The sequence below is a fragment of the Ambystoma mexicanum genome, chromosome 12 (assembly GCF_040938575.1).
Source record: "Ambystoma mexicanum isolate Mex_15411 chromosome 12, UKY_AmexF1_1, whole genome shotgun sequence".
NCBI classification, from domain to species: Eukaryota; Metazoa; Chordata; class Amphibia; order Caudata; family Ambystomatidae; genus Ambystoma; species Ambystoma mexicanum.
In genome coordinates, this window is record NC_090936.1 from 595,658,489 (window position 1) to 595,675,487 (window position 16,999).

The window sequence follows — 16,999 nt, forward strand, 5'->3', positions numbered from 1 at the left end:
TCCAGGCCTCCGTTGTGCACTTTTGGATGGCGGATGTTCCACCGGGGATAGCGTATACTACGCTTTCTACACAGCATGCCTGTTCAGCCAATGTGTTCATGTTGGTCCTCCAGTATGACTTATTGGTTTCGGCTCTGGGGAGTGTTTGAATTCTGTGGGACTGTACTGTAGTTGTGTCACGCTGTGTCGTGCGCAATTTGTCGTCGTTGTGGGTGAGGCAGGCAGACGACTGGTCATGTGTGTCATGCCATGTTGGGCGGATGTGTGGTGGTGTGGGTGTACTTGTGGACGCTGAAGCTGGATCCAGTGATGCTGAGGGGCACATGGTGGTTTCAGTGCAGCTGTGTGAAATGGAGTTGTTCCTCGCTTGCACCATGTTCATCCCTTATGAGATTTTGGTGATGTGTGGTACTGGCGTGGCGGATTGGTTGTACGTATCTGTCCATTGCTTTTTCGTGCTGTGCGGTGCTGTGTGTGTGAAGGCGTGCATGTTTCCTATGTGTTGGCATGGCCGGACGTCTGTTTCTTTGGGTGTCTCGGGCAGGTGAGTATGTGCAAGCCGTGCCTTGCCCTGCTCATCCTTTCATCATGGACACGGTCAGGAGTCAGACATGGGAGACGGCCACATAGGTGGAGTTCTTTCACAAGTCACCATTTATTAAATAATAAATGGTGAGACAAATGCCTATCTTTCCCTAACCTAATAAGGATTTCCCTACCTAACACATGAAGGCTAAAGGAAAATGACCTAAGGTCCAAAAGTGTGTCCCTCACACTAATACATACAAAAATCAAACAGGAATTGTTTGGCGGTTTCAACTATGCAAACAAACATATATATTCAAATATAAAGAAAACAAGAGTCCTTGTGACCAGGGTGGGATCCCCTTCCCCTGGATCAATTCAGGATGTTTCAAACCAAGTCCAATTTCGGAAAATTTATTTTCACTCAGCAAGTTATATTCCAGGTGAAATACCCAGTTCTTTGCATCCAATATGTCCTTCACTTGGCAAAGTGACTTTCTTAGTTTCAAAAATGTTTCTCACTCTTAGAACAAATGTTAAGCCTTCGAACCTTCTACTTGGTAAAAAGTCTCTTTCTTCAAGACCCTTTGCATCATCCACAAGGCTTTCTGGTGCCGGGGACCTCGCTACATCCAACTCTCTCTCCCTAAATACCTCCCTGCTAGAATCCTTCGGTCCTCTAGCTCCAACTCTCTGAAGATAAGATGTTTCTCCAAGCAGAGAGTGGGGGGGAGGGTTAGATCTCTTTCTTCAGCAGGAGCCTCCCTCTGGAATGAACTCCCTGCATCTCTACGACCTGGAAACTTCTCAAGACCTTTCTTTTCTCTCCCTCCTTCCCTCTTCCCCACCCTTGCTAGCCTCCATCTGCCGCTGCGACTGGTTGCCTGTAACCCTCATGAGTCTTACTGGGGCCAGGCCTTCCTTCGACCAGTCCTCCCTTGAACCACTTTTCTAGCACTTGCCCTTGGGCTACCTTCCCTGATCAGCCACTGAGTCTGGTCCATCTGTGTCCTCGCATCTTTCACCCCTAACCCTTGCTCCCCTGGCACTTGCCCTCTTGGGCTCCCCCTAGCACTTCCCCATCCCTTGGGGCACCTCCCCCCCCGGCATTTCTCCCTCAACCCCTTTCTCTCCTCCATCCCTTGCCCTGACCTGCCCTCTACCCCTGCACTTCATATTACTGCACTTGCACGATCCAAATATCACAAGGCCTAGTAGGACTGTTACTGTTTTCTCCCCGGTCCACCCCTTCCCTTTTTTTGTCTTGTGGCGCCTGGAAACACTTCTTGCTGTATAGGCACCATACAAATTATCAATAGATAAATAGGAAAAAGATTATTTTATCAGAAGACCAATCACCTTTCATCACATGGCATTTCTTCTTCATAAGCAACACCTTAATCAGGATGATTCATTCAACATTTCCACTTTAGTCGGGGTGGTTATATAGCAGTTCATCAAAACATAGTTGTGGAATTGCTACTCCTTTTCGACCACAATCTTCACAACCTTCTACCACAGTCACAGTACTTCAACTCCTCTTCTTCCTGGTCCACTCGCCTGCCAGGACTAACCACCATTTGTCCCTTTCCTGGTATACTTGCCTGCCAGGATAAAACCTCTACTACTATTTGTACTCTGTGGTGAGGCCTGTTTCCAACTTTCCACACTTAACTCATCAGAGGGGAAAATTGAATCGGCTACAGCTTCTGGAATAAGTATTTTGACTTGTAACACAATTGGCGTACAACTTCTTTCATACACCTGTTGTATCAGAGGACAATGATTCTTACATTGATCCGTTGGCCATAAGCAATACAGATTACATTTTTCTGCCCCATGATCCTTTCTACAAGGGAGGCTTTTCTCCTGCCTTCTGGGATTTCGTTCTAACCAAACTATTGGTTGTTGGTAATGGGATTTACAACTTCTCGGACAGTTGCATGGAAATTGCCCTGATGTTTCTTGACTTTGGCAATGCAGGTAATAATTTCACTTGTTTGAATATCCTTTGCTGGGAAAGTGATATCCTCTTTGTTTTATAGTTGCCCCTCTCTGGCTTTGGCAATGCTGGTTCCAATGTTTTCTTATTGGGTCTCTCCTTTCAGGTAAATCCTAGTTACTTTGTTTGATTATTGCCCCCTTTTGGCTTGGGCAATGCATGTTAAAATGTTCTTCTGTTTGATCTCTCCCATCAGGGAAATTGCCTTCACTTTGCGTTACTTCAAAGGTTTCAGTATTCAAAATGTGCATTTCTGGCCAGCGGTCTACTTTGGAGCACCCCGGGGTTACCTCTATCAGGCCAACTCACCAGTTTATCCTAGCGCCACCTCCGAAACAGCCGATTATATTTCTTTGCTCATCTGGACTTCCCTCGCGTGCGACAACTCACGTTAGCTTCCTGCTGCTCGTGCTGACTAGCAATGGAGCTCCAAAAGAGCTCCGGTGTAATCCTCACAACGGAGCAGGATGCAGGACACAGAGCGTTTCTCTCGTTCAGGACAGCTGGCCTCAACACCGCTTTCTGCTGCATGTCCTCTGCATCTCTTGGGTACCACAACCTCCGACACGTTCTCTGCATGGCGTCCCGCTATTGACAAAGCGGCGCCAACCTCTGCTTTCTCCTGCTGCTTTCCCTCCATGGCCCACACCTGAAGGGGCTTTATATGTTTAAAGGTCCCGCTCAGGTGTTGGTCATTACAGTCACTAGACCGCACACTACAATTTGGCAACGCTGGACCCCTCTTCCTAGTCTCAGTACTAAGAGTCCATAATGTTCTTCGTTTTAATATCTTTTAATCCACTTGTCATGAACTACAGAACACGCCCCTTTTGGACTTCCTTGTCCTTGTCTCAACAGGGCTTACACTCCCTTGTACTTCCAACATGGCCGTCCACTGTGAAACACCTTCCTCGCTCTACACCTTGGACGTAGCGTGTTCCATTAATAGACCACGCCTCCCGCGGCTCCGCGCGTCTCAATGCTATTGCGAGGTAGCGACCAGACGTGTGCTCCGTAGCTCGCGGTATTGTTTTCCTTGCTTCGTCCAGCCAACCCTATTCCTAGTCCCTTTCCGTCCTTTCTTGATTCCTGGACTCATGTGCTAGTAGCGCACTCTGTAAATTTCCCGGATTCCTGGATCCTTGCATCTTGGAACTTTGAACGCACGCTGGAGTCGGAAGAGACTCGTGCAGCCTTATTCAAGACTCGATCCGTCTGCAAGAAGGCATCGATCAAGAAATCCAGCAAAGATCGAACTCAGGTGAGAAGGGGGGAACTCCTTGACAGTTTGAGATGCCAACTGACCGAACTTGATATGGACATGGAAGCGGCCGTCCAGGACCTGATGCGTGGCATGCAAGAGCTATCAACCGAGGTGCAGAATCTAAAGGCGGAAAACGCCGCTCTCAAACAATTAGTTCTATCCCGTGATTCTGCCACAAAAGAAAGTGTGTTGCCGTCCAGAGCAGGTCTATAGTGCCCAGGAACGCCCGTTAGACTTTCAGCAAGGATCCCAGGATATGCTCACCTATGTTAGCCGATTCAAGCAATTAGTCAAGGAAGTGGATTGGTCCCCTGAGGCAGGTTTTCCCCTTTTCAGGAGAGGACTGAATGAGGAGATTAAGGATGAGTTGGCCAGAGTGGTTCGCCCAACTTCATTCCAGGCACTAATGGACCTTGCCACGCAAATAGATTTCTGTATCCAGGAAAGGAAGGCAGAGAAGAAGAAATCCAGAGGTAATCCTCCGAAGCTGTCCTTTGAGAGTACCACCAAGACGGACACAAACCCAGGCTCAGTCTCTGAACCAGAACCCATGCAGATAGGAGCCTTCCGTGGACCTATATCCCCGCAAGAAAGGATGAGAAGGATTCATACGGGGTTGTGCATGCATTGTGCCTCAGACAAACACTTGGTTAGGGAGTGTCCTCTAGCCCCTCCTCTGCGTTCGGGAAACCCCAGCTCCCGATCCTAGATGGAGCAGAGCTTCGGGAGAGAGATGTTTGCTCCACATCAATTCCATCCTTGAACTCTCCTGGACAAAACAATTTGGTGATACTACAGGCCTTCCTGTCGCCCTCCAAGAATAAGACCTATCCAATTCTGGCCTTGGTAGACTGCGGAGCTATGGGAATTTTCAGTGATCAAGACTGGGTTGTTAGTCACCATATTCCGTACGAGACACAAAGCACCATTCAGCCGGTGGAAGCAATCGACGGAAGACCCCTCACTTTCCATAAACCATCACAAAGAGCGGATTACATTCGACATCATTAAGTCAGCTCATTACCCCATGGTATTGGGTATGCCCTGGTTACAGAAGCACAGAAGCACAATCCGTATATCAATTGGAAAGCAGGATCACTATTCCTAGCCTCAGAGTTTTGTATGTCCCACTGTCTATTCCTGGATCCCTCCTCGACACCCCCTAAAGAACAACTAAGAGACCAGCAAACACCACTCATGGTTTCCAATATCATACAAGTCCCAGAGGCCTATCAGGGATATACTGATGTATTTTCAACTGCCATAGTCCAGGCCTTACCCCCTCCCAGACCTGAAGACTGTGCCATAGATACAGATCCCTCAGCAGTGATTCCCTTCGGCAAAATGTTCATCCTTTCCGAACCAGAGAAAAAGGCCCTCAGAGAATACCTGGATACCAACCTTGAAAACTGCACCATAAGACCCTCAAAATCTCCAGCGGGTGCTTCGTTGTTCTTTGTTCCCAAGAAGGACACCAAGGAACTCAGACCTTGCCTCGACTATCCTGGCTTAAATCAATGCACCCTCAAAGATCGGTACACACTGCCCCTGATCTCGGATATCCTGGAAGCTGTGAGAGCGCCGTAATATTCACAAAGTTGGATCTCCGGGGTGCCTATCATTTGATCCGTGTCCGGGAATGAGACGAATGTAAAACAGCCTTTAGAACACCCTTTGGTCACTATGAATATCTAGTCATGCCCTTTGGACTAGCTAATGCCCCCGCAGTTTTTCAACGTTTTATGGATAGGGTGTTTTCTGACATGCTATTCCTCTTCGTCATTGTCTATCTGGATGACATATTGATCTTTTCCAAGGATCCTCTAAAGCATGAAGAACATGTAAAGGCAGTAGTACAACGACTCCGTGAACACAAACTTTTAGCCAAACCCGAAAAATGCTTGTTTCACGTTACTTCTGTTCACTACCTAGGATTCATCCTTAGCCCAGAAGGAATTGGTATAGACCCTTCAAAGGTAAAGGCCATACTGGCATGGCCCGCTCCCACGTCCGTGAAACAAGTTCAATCCTTCCTGGGGCTTTCCAACTTCTACCGGAAGTTCATTTCTACCTTTTCTGAGATCGTTCAGCCGATCGTTGCCCTCTTGAAGAAAGACACCCCCTTTATCTGGTCTACACCGCAAGATAAGGAATTCCAACGTTTAAAGACAGAATTCACGCAAGCCCCCATCTTGGCCCAACCTGACATAAATCGGCCATTCCTAGTGGAAACGGATGCCTCTAACTACGCCATAGGAGCGGTCCTGAAGCAGGAACTTGAGGATAAACTGGAACACCCCATTGCTTACCTCTCACAAACCCTGACTCCCAGTGAGACACATTACTCCGTCCTGGAAAAGGAACTGTTAGCCATCCGCCAAGCCTTCACTGAATGGCGACATCTACTTCTGGGTGCTAGATATCCAGTTCAGGTCCGCACGGACCATCGGAATCTTCAAATTCTACAGTCGTTGGAGTGCAGGAACAAGCGTCAGGCGCGTTGGGCCTACTTCTTTGCTCTGTACCAATGCCAAATCACTCATGTTCCCGAATCACAAAACATGATTGCTGACGCCTTATCTCGATGTCCTGACTATGTAACCACTGAAGACAGGGCCTATTCTAAGATGTTTCCCCACACGATCTTTGTAGCTCAAGCAGTCAACCTCCTGGAAGAAATTCAAGTGCAAACCCAATCCTCTGACCCCTGGAAGGATATTTCAAGGAAGAATCCATGGAACCTAAGAGATAAGAAAGGATATTTATTCAAGGACAATGCACTGGTCATTCCTACACAGAAATTACAACAAAGAATAATAAACCTCTGTCATGATACCCTTCACTCCGGACATCGTGGCATAACCAACACCCTCGATATCATACAAAGACAGTTTTGGTGGCCTGGAATGAAGACCAACGTACAGCAGTACATCAAAGCTTGTACTATCTGCAGTCAAAATAAACATGATAACAAGAGACCGGAGGGTCTTCTACTACAACCTACACTGCCAACAAGGCCATGGGAATTCATTGCTACAGACTTCATTGTGGAATTACCACCTTCCCGAGGATACACGACCATCATGGTTACCATAGACTTGTTCACTCATATGGCTCATTTTACACCACTGTGTAAGCTACCATCCTCGTCCGAGCTTGCTGGAATCTTCCTGGAACACATATTCCGTTTACATGGACTTCCTTCCAAGATCATATCTGATCGAGGACCTCAATACATCTCTCAATTCTGGAAACATCCGTCACATTTTGGGAATCCAACGCGCCCTTTCATCTGGTTATCATCCCCAAACCAACGGGGCCACAGAACGTGCTAATCAGACCCTGTAGCAGTATCTTCGAAGTTTCGCCACCAAGGTTCAGGATGACTGATCGCTCCTGATACCCGTGGCTGAATTCGCCTACAACAATTCCGATCATTCAGCACTTAAGACCAGTCCCTTTTATTGTAGCCAAGGTTTCCATACATCGGTCCTACCCTCTGTTCTCCCTCATCCTACACCAGTACCTACTGCCGACTCCTGGATAGTAACCCTCATCAACGTACACCAGGAGGCCAAAGAAAACTTAGAGAGGGCCAGAACACAAACTAAGAGGTATGCGGATTCCAAAAGAAGACCAGGTCCTTCTTATGCAATTGGTGATCAAGTCTGGTTGTCCTCGAAATTACTACCCCGACATCTACGGCCAAACAAGTTGGCCCCTCGGTACTACGGTCCATTTCCCATCAAGGAAATTATCAATCCAGTTTCATACCGGATCAGACTACCAGACTCCTGGAAGAAAATTCACCCAGTATTTCACACATCCTTATTAAAACCCTACACCTAATCCTCCTGGAAATCCTGCCGACCTCCTCCTCTGCTGGTCGACAACCAATTGGAATATGAAGTATCCCGAATATGTGACTTCAGGTATAAACGGGGTCAGCTTCAATGCCTGGTTGAATGGAAAGGATATCCTCCTAGTGAAAGAACCTGGGAACCATTTTCTAATCTCAAGGCCCCTCGACTGCTCAGAAGATTTCACCTTATACACCCGGGCAAACACGGAGGAACGGGTCTTCGGAGGAGGCATGCTGTCATGAACTACAGAACACGCCACTTTTGGACTTCCTGGTCCTTGTCTCAACATGGCCATCCACTGTGAAACACCTTCCTCGCTCTACACCTTGGACGTAGCGTGTTCTATTAATAGACCGCGGCTCCGCACGTCTCAATGCTATTACGAAGTAGCGACCAGACGTGTGCTCCGTAGCTCGCAGTATTGTTTTCCTTGCTTCTTCCAGCCTACACTATTCCTAGTCCCTTTCCTTCCTTTCTTGATTCCTGGACTCGTGTGCTAGTAGCGCACTCTGTAAATTTCCCGGATTCCTGGATCCTTGCATCCCGGAACTTTGAACGCACGCTGGAGTCGGAAGAGACTTGTGCAGCCTTATTCAAGCCTCAATCCATCCGCAAGAAGGCATCGATCAAGAAATCCAGCAAAGATCGAACTCAGATGAGAAGGGGGGGGGGGCACTCCTTGACACCACTTTGTTTAGGGGATTCACGCAACGTATATTTAAAGTAAGATTTTATGGGAATTATGGGTTCTCTGTAATTTTTATAACTTAACATCTTGGAGACTCATTACTACTAAACATAGTAGCATTAACTCCCCGACCTTTATATACATCAATTACATGTTGACAAAGGGTTTTTATACTTAGCATCTTGGGAAAGTTTGAGAGGGGATGCCTTACTGTGACACCATGCCATTAAACATTTAGGCATTAACAAAACTGCATCCACACAAGAGGAGGATACCGCGTTTCTCCTGACGGAGTCACCACATTTCCCTGATAGCCTTCTCCTCCCATGTGATCCTTTTCTGGATACCACCTCCAGGGTTAGAATCAGGTAGCGTCTGCCTTTTCTTGGCCACATGGGAGGAGACTTTAGGCTGGGATTCTGGGAGGACTCCGCAGGATTCATCGCAACACTGTCTCGTATACTGTCACAGTGTTCGTTTTTGGCAGCTTTCATGCTCATGTGAAGACGCGGTTGACCAGCCGCTCCCTCACTCATGCTGCTGTCGTACTGGGCTCCCCGAGGTTGGCGGTCTGGCTTTTGGTTGTGGCCTGAAGTCAGGTGCTAGGTCTGCATGTACAACTTTGCACACTGCGATGTTATGCAGGATGAAACGGACATGTATTATGTCGCACACGACGTGTGGCCTGTAGAGGAGAACACCCCTGCCCAGAGTGGTCCAGGCATCCAAACTGTGTTTTCAGGAGACCTATTGACTGCTCAAAGATACCCCGGGCAGCCCTTTGTGCCAGACTGTACCTTTCCTGCTGCGGTTTGGCAGGCCGCCTGTAGGGTGTCAGGAGGTAGAGCTGCAATAAATAACCGTCATCACGTGCGTGAGGAAGAGCATGAATTGTGTTAGTGCACATTGGGTGTTCGTTCGTGTGTGGTGTTGGATGTATGCTAGTTGGCTTTGTGTGGACCCAGTGATGGCATGCATGCATTGCAATCGACATGTGGCTATGCGCCTGTGTCTGGATGCGTGGATGCGTAGATGCAGTGCGTGTGTGTGTGTGTGTGTGTGTGTGTGTGTGGTGGAATGTGATGGGAGTTCATGTACTTACCTATCAGCCTCATGTTCCTGTTGTGTCCGGCTTCCAACTGCTCATGGATGGTGGAGACCCTGAATATGTGGCTGCCGTGGACAGAGCCTGGGAAATTGGCATACACGTCCATGAAGAGACCCCCAGCATCGGAGACCAGTTGGGTGTTGGTGGATGGCCAGCAGTGCCGGATCCAGTACATGTCCACTTGGCCCTGGTGGGGGGGAGGGGACATAGTGCGACATGAGTGCAGGCAATGGAAACGATGACCTGGGGAAATTTGTGCGCTGCATAAAATGCAGAAGCCACCTGCTGTTCATTCTGGGTCGAGGACATGTGGACATGGCATCGTCTGCACGATATGATGCATGCCACGATCTGGTCATGCCTGCAGTTATGCCACTGGTCCTCTGGAAGGAGCCAGTGGCGAAGAAATGCAAGGCTGCTAGGAGTTTCACATGTGACAGTGTGGCAGTGGGATGCAAAGCACCCTCCCACATCCATGATGATGTGCGGAGGGAAGTGATACCTTCATGTCGCACATTCCGAAGCGGGTGACCCTGGTGCAGTAGAGCCACTCCCTCTGTCTCCTCCTCCTGCTCCTGCTCTGCTGGGGTGCTGCTGCGAATGCAGCATCTTGTCATTGCTGCTTGTAGAGCGCCTTTGCCAAATCACAGGGATACATTTGTTAGGATGGGGGTGCTGTGAACCAGTATAACAAAGTTACTCACCGTAGTTATGTTATGTTAGTTTGCATTTATATAGCGCCTTATATACCATTGGTATGGTCTGAAGGCGCTGGTAGGTTGAACGCCCTTGGGAACCAAAGTTCAAATCAGTAGAGTGAGTAGAGAGAGTCAAAAGGTGCATGTGAAAACCGGGTATGTGTGCAGCTCATGGGATATCCGTGTAGTAGCTGCTTCTTAGCAGTAGGTGTGGTGGTTGAGTGGTCAGGAGAATGTGTTTGTTCAGGCAGTTTTTATCCAGAACGGCTGCGGCTGCGTTAGGCCTGAGGAGAACGCCTGGCTGGGGGGTGTGAGACCTGCAGTGTCAACTTAGAATGATGTGGGGTGAGCGGCGGATGTTGATATGGGAACAGTTATAACGAATGGTGCCATAGTATCTGTGTTCTAGTTGAGTGGTGATGCAAAGGAGAGAGTAAGCATGGTGGTGTGATATGATGAGTTATATGCTCTTTCAAACGTTGTTTGCATTCTAGACCATACTATATACGTCACGCAATATTTATGCGTTCCAGTCCGTACCGTGGACAGCTATCCATTCTATGCACCCCAGTCAGGTCCAAATACACTCTGGTCCGCCCTGCGCGGTCTAGTCTGCTCCGCGCATGCGCTCTTGTCTACCACAAGACTGTCCACTTGTCCGCATCACGCATGGCCTCTTGTCTGCCTCACGCATGCACTTTGACTGCCCAAGGCATGCACTCCTGACTGCTTCATGCTCTACGCATTCAGTAGCTCAACGTACTCATCCATTCTACGCACTCATCAGTACTGGATGCGTCAGTGCTCGTTCATTCTATGTGCTCGTTGGCTCTACGCGACGCGTCAGTTCACTCTGGGCACTCGATCGCTCCAGGTACTCATCCGCTTTATGCCCTCACGCGTGCTATGCGTTTACTTGTTTTACGCACTTATCCCCTCTACGGACTCAGCCGCTCCATGCACTTAACCGTTCCACGCACTTAACCGTTCCACGCACTCATCCTCTCTGCACTCATCCGTTTTAATCACTCGTGATTTTCACGTATCCAGCAGTAATATCTTGTTCTATATATTCATCTCTACACTCATCTGTCCTATACCTTCATTTACTCTGAGTATACATCCACTACATATATTCATCTGTTCAATACGCCTATCCACTCCATACTCCATTCGGCTTCATACACTCAACCTCTCCATACACCGATCTGCTGGCTGCATACCTTCATTTACTCTGAATATACATCCACTTCATATATTCATCCGTTCCATATGCCTATCCGCTCCATACTCCCCTCTGCTTCATACACCTAACCTATTCATACACCGATCTGCTGACTGCATACATCCAACCTCTCCATGCATCCATCCGCTCCATGCACCCATCCGCTCCATGCACCCATCCGCTCGATTCCACCGTCCGTTCCAAACACTCGTCCGCTCCATGCACTGATCCGGTCCATACCCTCATCTGGTCCATACCCTCATCCGGTCCATACCCTCATTCGCTTCCTACACTCATTCACTCCATACATTCACCAGGTCAGTACAATCGTCCGCTCAGGCGATAAACACACTCTCCCCACTTCCGCATTCATCAGCTATCCAGACTCGTTGGGTCTACTTATTCATCCGCTCCATATTCTCATCTGTTCTACACACTCATCCTGTTTTCGCTCATCTGTTCTGCACATTCATCCGGTTTGTGCATTCTTGCGTTCTAGTCGCTTCTCTGAAATGTATGCACTCATCTGCGTTACGCACTCACCCCTTCTACGCGCACACCCCCTCTGCGCGCACACCCCCTCCAACGCACTCATCTGCTCCATGGACACATCCCCTCTCCGCACTCATCCTTAGCACTCGTGCTTTTCACGCATCCAACAGCGATATCCTATTCTATATATTCAATCTCGCACACTCGTCTGTTCTAGGTCTTCAACAGCTCTACCCACTCATCCTCTCCATGCACCCATGTGCTCCATACACCCCTTCGCTCCACACACACCTCCGCTCCACACACTCATCCGCTCCATACAGTCATCCGCTTCGCACTTCCGAGTTCATCCGCTATCCACTCAATCATGCGCTTTACTTGCCTCTCTTGCGGAAACCTGCAGACTATGACCTTGTGCTGTCACATGCTCTACAAACTCATCCGTTCCACATACTCATCTGTTCTACACACTCATTCGGTTTACAGTCATCTATTCTTCACACTCATCTATATTACGCACTCATCCATGTTACACGCTCGTTCGCACTACATACCAGTCTCCTCTACACACTCATCCGTTCAACGTGTTCATCCATTCTATACACTCATCCAGTTTACTTATTCTTTTGATTTCCACCTTCATTCGCTATATAGCTGTCTGTTCTTCCACTCATGCATTCTTCGACTCAGCGCATTCATCTGTTCCACCGGCTTCATCGATTCTAGCTATATCATCCCAGCCATTCGCTTCGTTTACGCCACATGCAATCTGTCCATTTCAGCAGTTTAACGTTCTTTACTGTTTTCGTATGATTTACTCTTATTAACCCTTATACTGCTTTGATCTACTTTATTCGTTTAATTCTGTTTGTCCTTCTAGATTAAAGTAAGGGTTATTAGTTGTCAATTTCTTGCATCGGTAGTTTGTTGGATTGATGTTATTGAGTTGTTGTTAGTCTGTTTTGGGATGGTATGGTGCGGGTTGGTTTTATGGGAAGAGCCAGGTTTTCAGCAGTTTGCGGAAAGATGTTAAATCCTCAGTTAGGCGGATGCGGGGTGGGAGTGAATTCCATAGCGTGGGGGCCAAGGCTGAGAATGATGCTCCGCCTAGCCTGACTGAGTTTGTCTTCGGTATGACTAGGAGGCCGGCTGAACTCTATCTTAGGGTGCGTGGGGGTTGATAGGGTTTTAGTTTGTCTTGAAGATATTCAGGTCCAGTTTTATGCAGTGCTCGATTGGAGATGCATAAGGTTTTGAAAGTCACCCTTCGGGCTACTAGAAGCCAGTGAAGCGTCTTAAGGGCTGGGGGGACGTGGTCTCTTGGGCCAAGCGCAAGTAGTAATTTGGCTGCTGCGGTTTGTGCCCTTTGGAGTTTATTCAGTTGATACGCGTGGATTCCGAGGTATAGGGGGTTTCCGTAGTCCAGTCTTGATATTACCATTGATTAAACGGCAGATAGTCTGTTGGGAAAGGAGAGATATGGAAAGACGCTTCTAAGGGTTTTAAGGTGGTAGTGGCAGGACTTTGAGACGTTGTTGACTTGGCGCGAGAGAGTTAGGTCAGAGTCAAGGGTGCATCCAAGATTTTTCACCAATTTGGAGGCGGTCGATGAGTTGCACATGCCGGATGGCCATGGTAGTGGGTGCGGAAGGAGTTCGGAGTTGCCACATACCATGATTTCCGTTTTGGAGGGGTTTAACAGGAGGTGGCTTTGGGTCATCCAGAGTTCTATGTCAAGGAGGTAGGAGGCCAGGTCAGGTCGGAGATTGAGTTTTGAGTTCAGGAGTTTTAGAATTAGCTGTGTGTCGTCGGCGTATTTGTAGCACAGGATGTTGTGAGAACGGATTATCGGTGGGAGGGTGGTCAGGTAGAGATTGAATAGGAGGGCAGATAGGCATGCTCCTTGTGGGACTCCCGTGTCGACTGGTCGGGCTTGGGAGGTATAGGTGGAGAGTATCATTATTTGGTACCTATCTTTGAGGAATGAAGAAATCCATTTAAGAGCGGTTCCACAAATTCCTAGGGAGTGCAGGCGGTCTAGGAGGATTGAGTGATTAATCGTGTCAAAGGCGGCAGATAGGTCGAGAAGGATTAGCGCAGCGCATCCCGCGGAGTCTGCCGTCATTTTAAGGTCATCCCAGATTGAGGTTAGGGTGGTTTCAGTTCTGTGACGGGCTCTGAAACTTGATTGGGTGGGGTCTAGGAGATTGTTGGCTTCGACAAAGGCATTTAGTTGGGAGTAGGCGGTTCGGTCAATCAGTTTGGCAAGGAACCTGGTGTTTGAGATGGGGCGATAGTTTTTGGGTTCGAGAGGTTTGAACAAGGGTTTTTTTATTAGAGGTTTGACATGAACCGTTTTGAATGCGTCGGGAAAGCTACCTGAGGAGAGGGAGGCATTTATGATGGATCTTGCGTGTTCTCCTGCGCAGGTGGATGCGAAAATGTCTTTGAGGGTTGTGGCTGGGCAAGGGTCGACCGGCGATCCAGATGGCTTGCGGGCAGATAGAAGTTTGAGAAATTGCTCTGGTGATATTGGGCTAAAGGATTCGAATGTTGGTTGTGTAGAGGTCGCAGCTGGTGGGCTGGGCGGTACGGGCAGAGAATTGCCTGGTGGATGTAAGAGAGCCAGTTTGGTGGTTAGGGTTTTTGTTCTTTGGAGAGCCGTGGTGTAAATGTGGAGGGAGAGTGAGTCGCACAATGATTGTGAGGGGGTCGGGACGGTCGTGGTGCAGGCCGTATTGGTGAATTCGGAGATGATTTTGTGGAGTTCTTTGCTTGGGTTTTTGCAGTTTAGGATTCGTGAGTTGTAGTGGGCTTTTTTTGCCTTCTATATTTCGGCCTTGTACTGATAGAGGCGGCAGGCCAAGGTGGCCCTGTTCTCCTGGGTTTTGTCTTTCTGCCATTTGCGTTCTAGGTATTTATATAGTTGTTTAGTGATCTTCAACTCAGGGGTGAACCATTTGGGGAAGAGGCCACGGCGGGCTGATGGTTTGCACGGGGGTGCGAGCTGCATCAGAGATGCGTTGAGCCATGAGTCAAAGGCGTCAGGGGTTAGTTGTTTGATGAGAGGGTTGGTAGGTGGTAGAGACTGGAGGAGTGCCTCGGCTAGGTCCGGGGTGATTATTAGTTTTTTCCAGCATTTGCCTAGATTCAGAGGTTCAGATTCGAGAACGGGAAGGGGGTCGGGTGAGCGAAAGGTGAATGAGAGAATAAAGTGATCGGACCAGATGATAGGGGTGGGTGGTTTTAGATGAATCAGAGTGTTGGAGGTAAAGATGGAAGCAAGAGTGTGTCCTTTATAGTGAGTCGAGCCATTTATGCGGGGTTGGAGGTTAATTGCGTCTAAACCGTCAACCAGAGAGTGTGTCATAGGGTTCATGGGAATGTCGAGCCATATGTTGAAGTCTCCAAGAAGGGCGAGGTTGGGATGGTTTAGTTGAAGGGTGGCAATAGAGTCGCAGAGGTTTTTTCCGAATTGTCCATCGTAGCCAGGAGGCCTGTAGATTATTAGGAAGCTGTGTGAGAGCGATGGGGAGATGGATAGTTTAACAAGGAGAGATTCGCAGGCAGGAATGGAAGGTTGGTTGTCGATGATTGAGGTGTGGAAGAGAGACTTGAAGGCGAATGCTATTCCCCCTCCTCTGGAGGGACGGTTCAGTTGGATGAGGGAGTATTCAGGGGGAAAGGCTTCATTAGCAATTGGGGCGTAGTCGTCTGAGAACCAAGTTTCGGTGATGAAAACAAGGTCTGGTTTGACAGAGGCAAGGAGGTCGAAGATGCAGTGTCTGTTTTTTGCTACGGATCGGGCATTAAATAGGATGCAATTCACATCGGCAGGCGAGGTTGGTCTCGGTGCTGGAGTTGGAGGGGGTGGTGGTGGAGAGAGTGGAGGAGGGAGGGGGGTAGGGTGGGTGATGGTCGATGGGAATAGTGGGCGAGCAGAAAAATTCGGGTGGGGTTGAGTGGCTGGGTGTGTTAGGATGATTCGTTTGATTCGGGGATTTGAAGGTGGGGTGTGGGCGGTTAGGCGTTTCAGTTGCAGTTGATGAGAAATCGAGGGAGAGGGGTTTCAGGAATGGTGAAGCCGTGGGGGAAGGAGGTGATTGCGGGAATGAGGTGGTGGGTCGAGACAGGTGAGGCAAAGAGTGCTGAGAGAGTGAGGGGGATCAGGAACGTTTCCTCTCTACTTTCCTTGTTGCGATTGGGGTGTGAGAGAGGGTAGGGCGGTCAGAGGGGGAGAGGGATGCAGCTTCGGTTCTAGCAAAGGCTAGGCGTGCCATTTTTAGGGAGGGGAAAGGGTGCGGACCGGGGGCGAAGGTAGCAGGGGTGTGAGGACAAGGCAGGGAGTGGGTGATTTCAGGGCGGGGGGTGCCAGCTATGATAGTGATGGGAGCGGGCATGGTTAAAGATGGCTGGTCGGTGGTGGTGTTCAGGGGAGGAGTGGTCTTAGGGTGGTTGGCTCGCCATCGTGCCCCTCTGGCTTGGTGTTTGGAGAGGGGAATGGCAGGGAGTGCGAAGGAGGGTGGGGTGGTTTGGGAAGGGGGGGACGGGAGGGAAGGCAGATCGGGAAGTAGGGGCGGTCCACGGTGGTCGTTTCTGATGAACTCTGGTGAAGTGGGTGCACTCATGCTTGGTACGCGCTTTTAGGTGGATTTTAGGAGGGCTTTCTAATTGTAGCTCTAAGTTCCGTGGTGCACGTTTTTAGGCACACTTCAAGTTCAATTGCACAGAGATGATACTAGACTATTCAGTGCACTTCTAGGTTGAACTGTACACAGATGATGTTATGCTACTAGTTATTAGTTAGGTGCACTTCTAAGTTCATCTATCTGTACATAGCGAGGATATTAAGTCTATCTCTACATTCAATTTTGTATAGTGGGGAGATTAGATTATTGGGCACAGTTCTAAATTCTACCTTACACAGATATACTTTTAGGCATACTAATAATTAGGATATTTAGGTACGCTTCTTAACCTCACTGGTGTCGTGTACACTTCAACTTTGGACTAAGTGCGGAGATGCTAAGTGATACTAGCGAGTTCGATTAGGGCACGCTAATAGGTGCACTTTTTTAATTCAGCTTTATACAGGGAGGGTATTAGGCATGAATCTTAATCGGTTTTGCACAGG

At 48.6% G+C, this 16,999-nt stretch overlaps 1 protein-coding gene across 2 annotated transcripts in view; it reads right to left on the minus strand.

Moving 5' to 3' along the window:
* Window positions 1-16,999, minus strand: part of PITPNM1 (phosphatidylinositol transfer protein membrane associated 1) — an 875,847-nt gene that overhangs the window by 621,421 nt on the left and 237,427 nt on the right. The gene's annotated exons all lie outside the window — the stretch shown is intronic.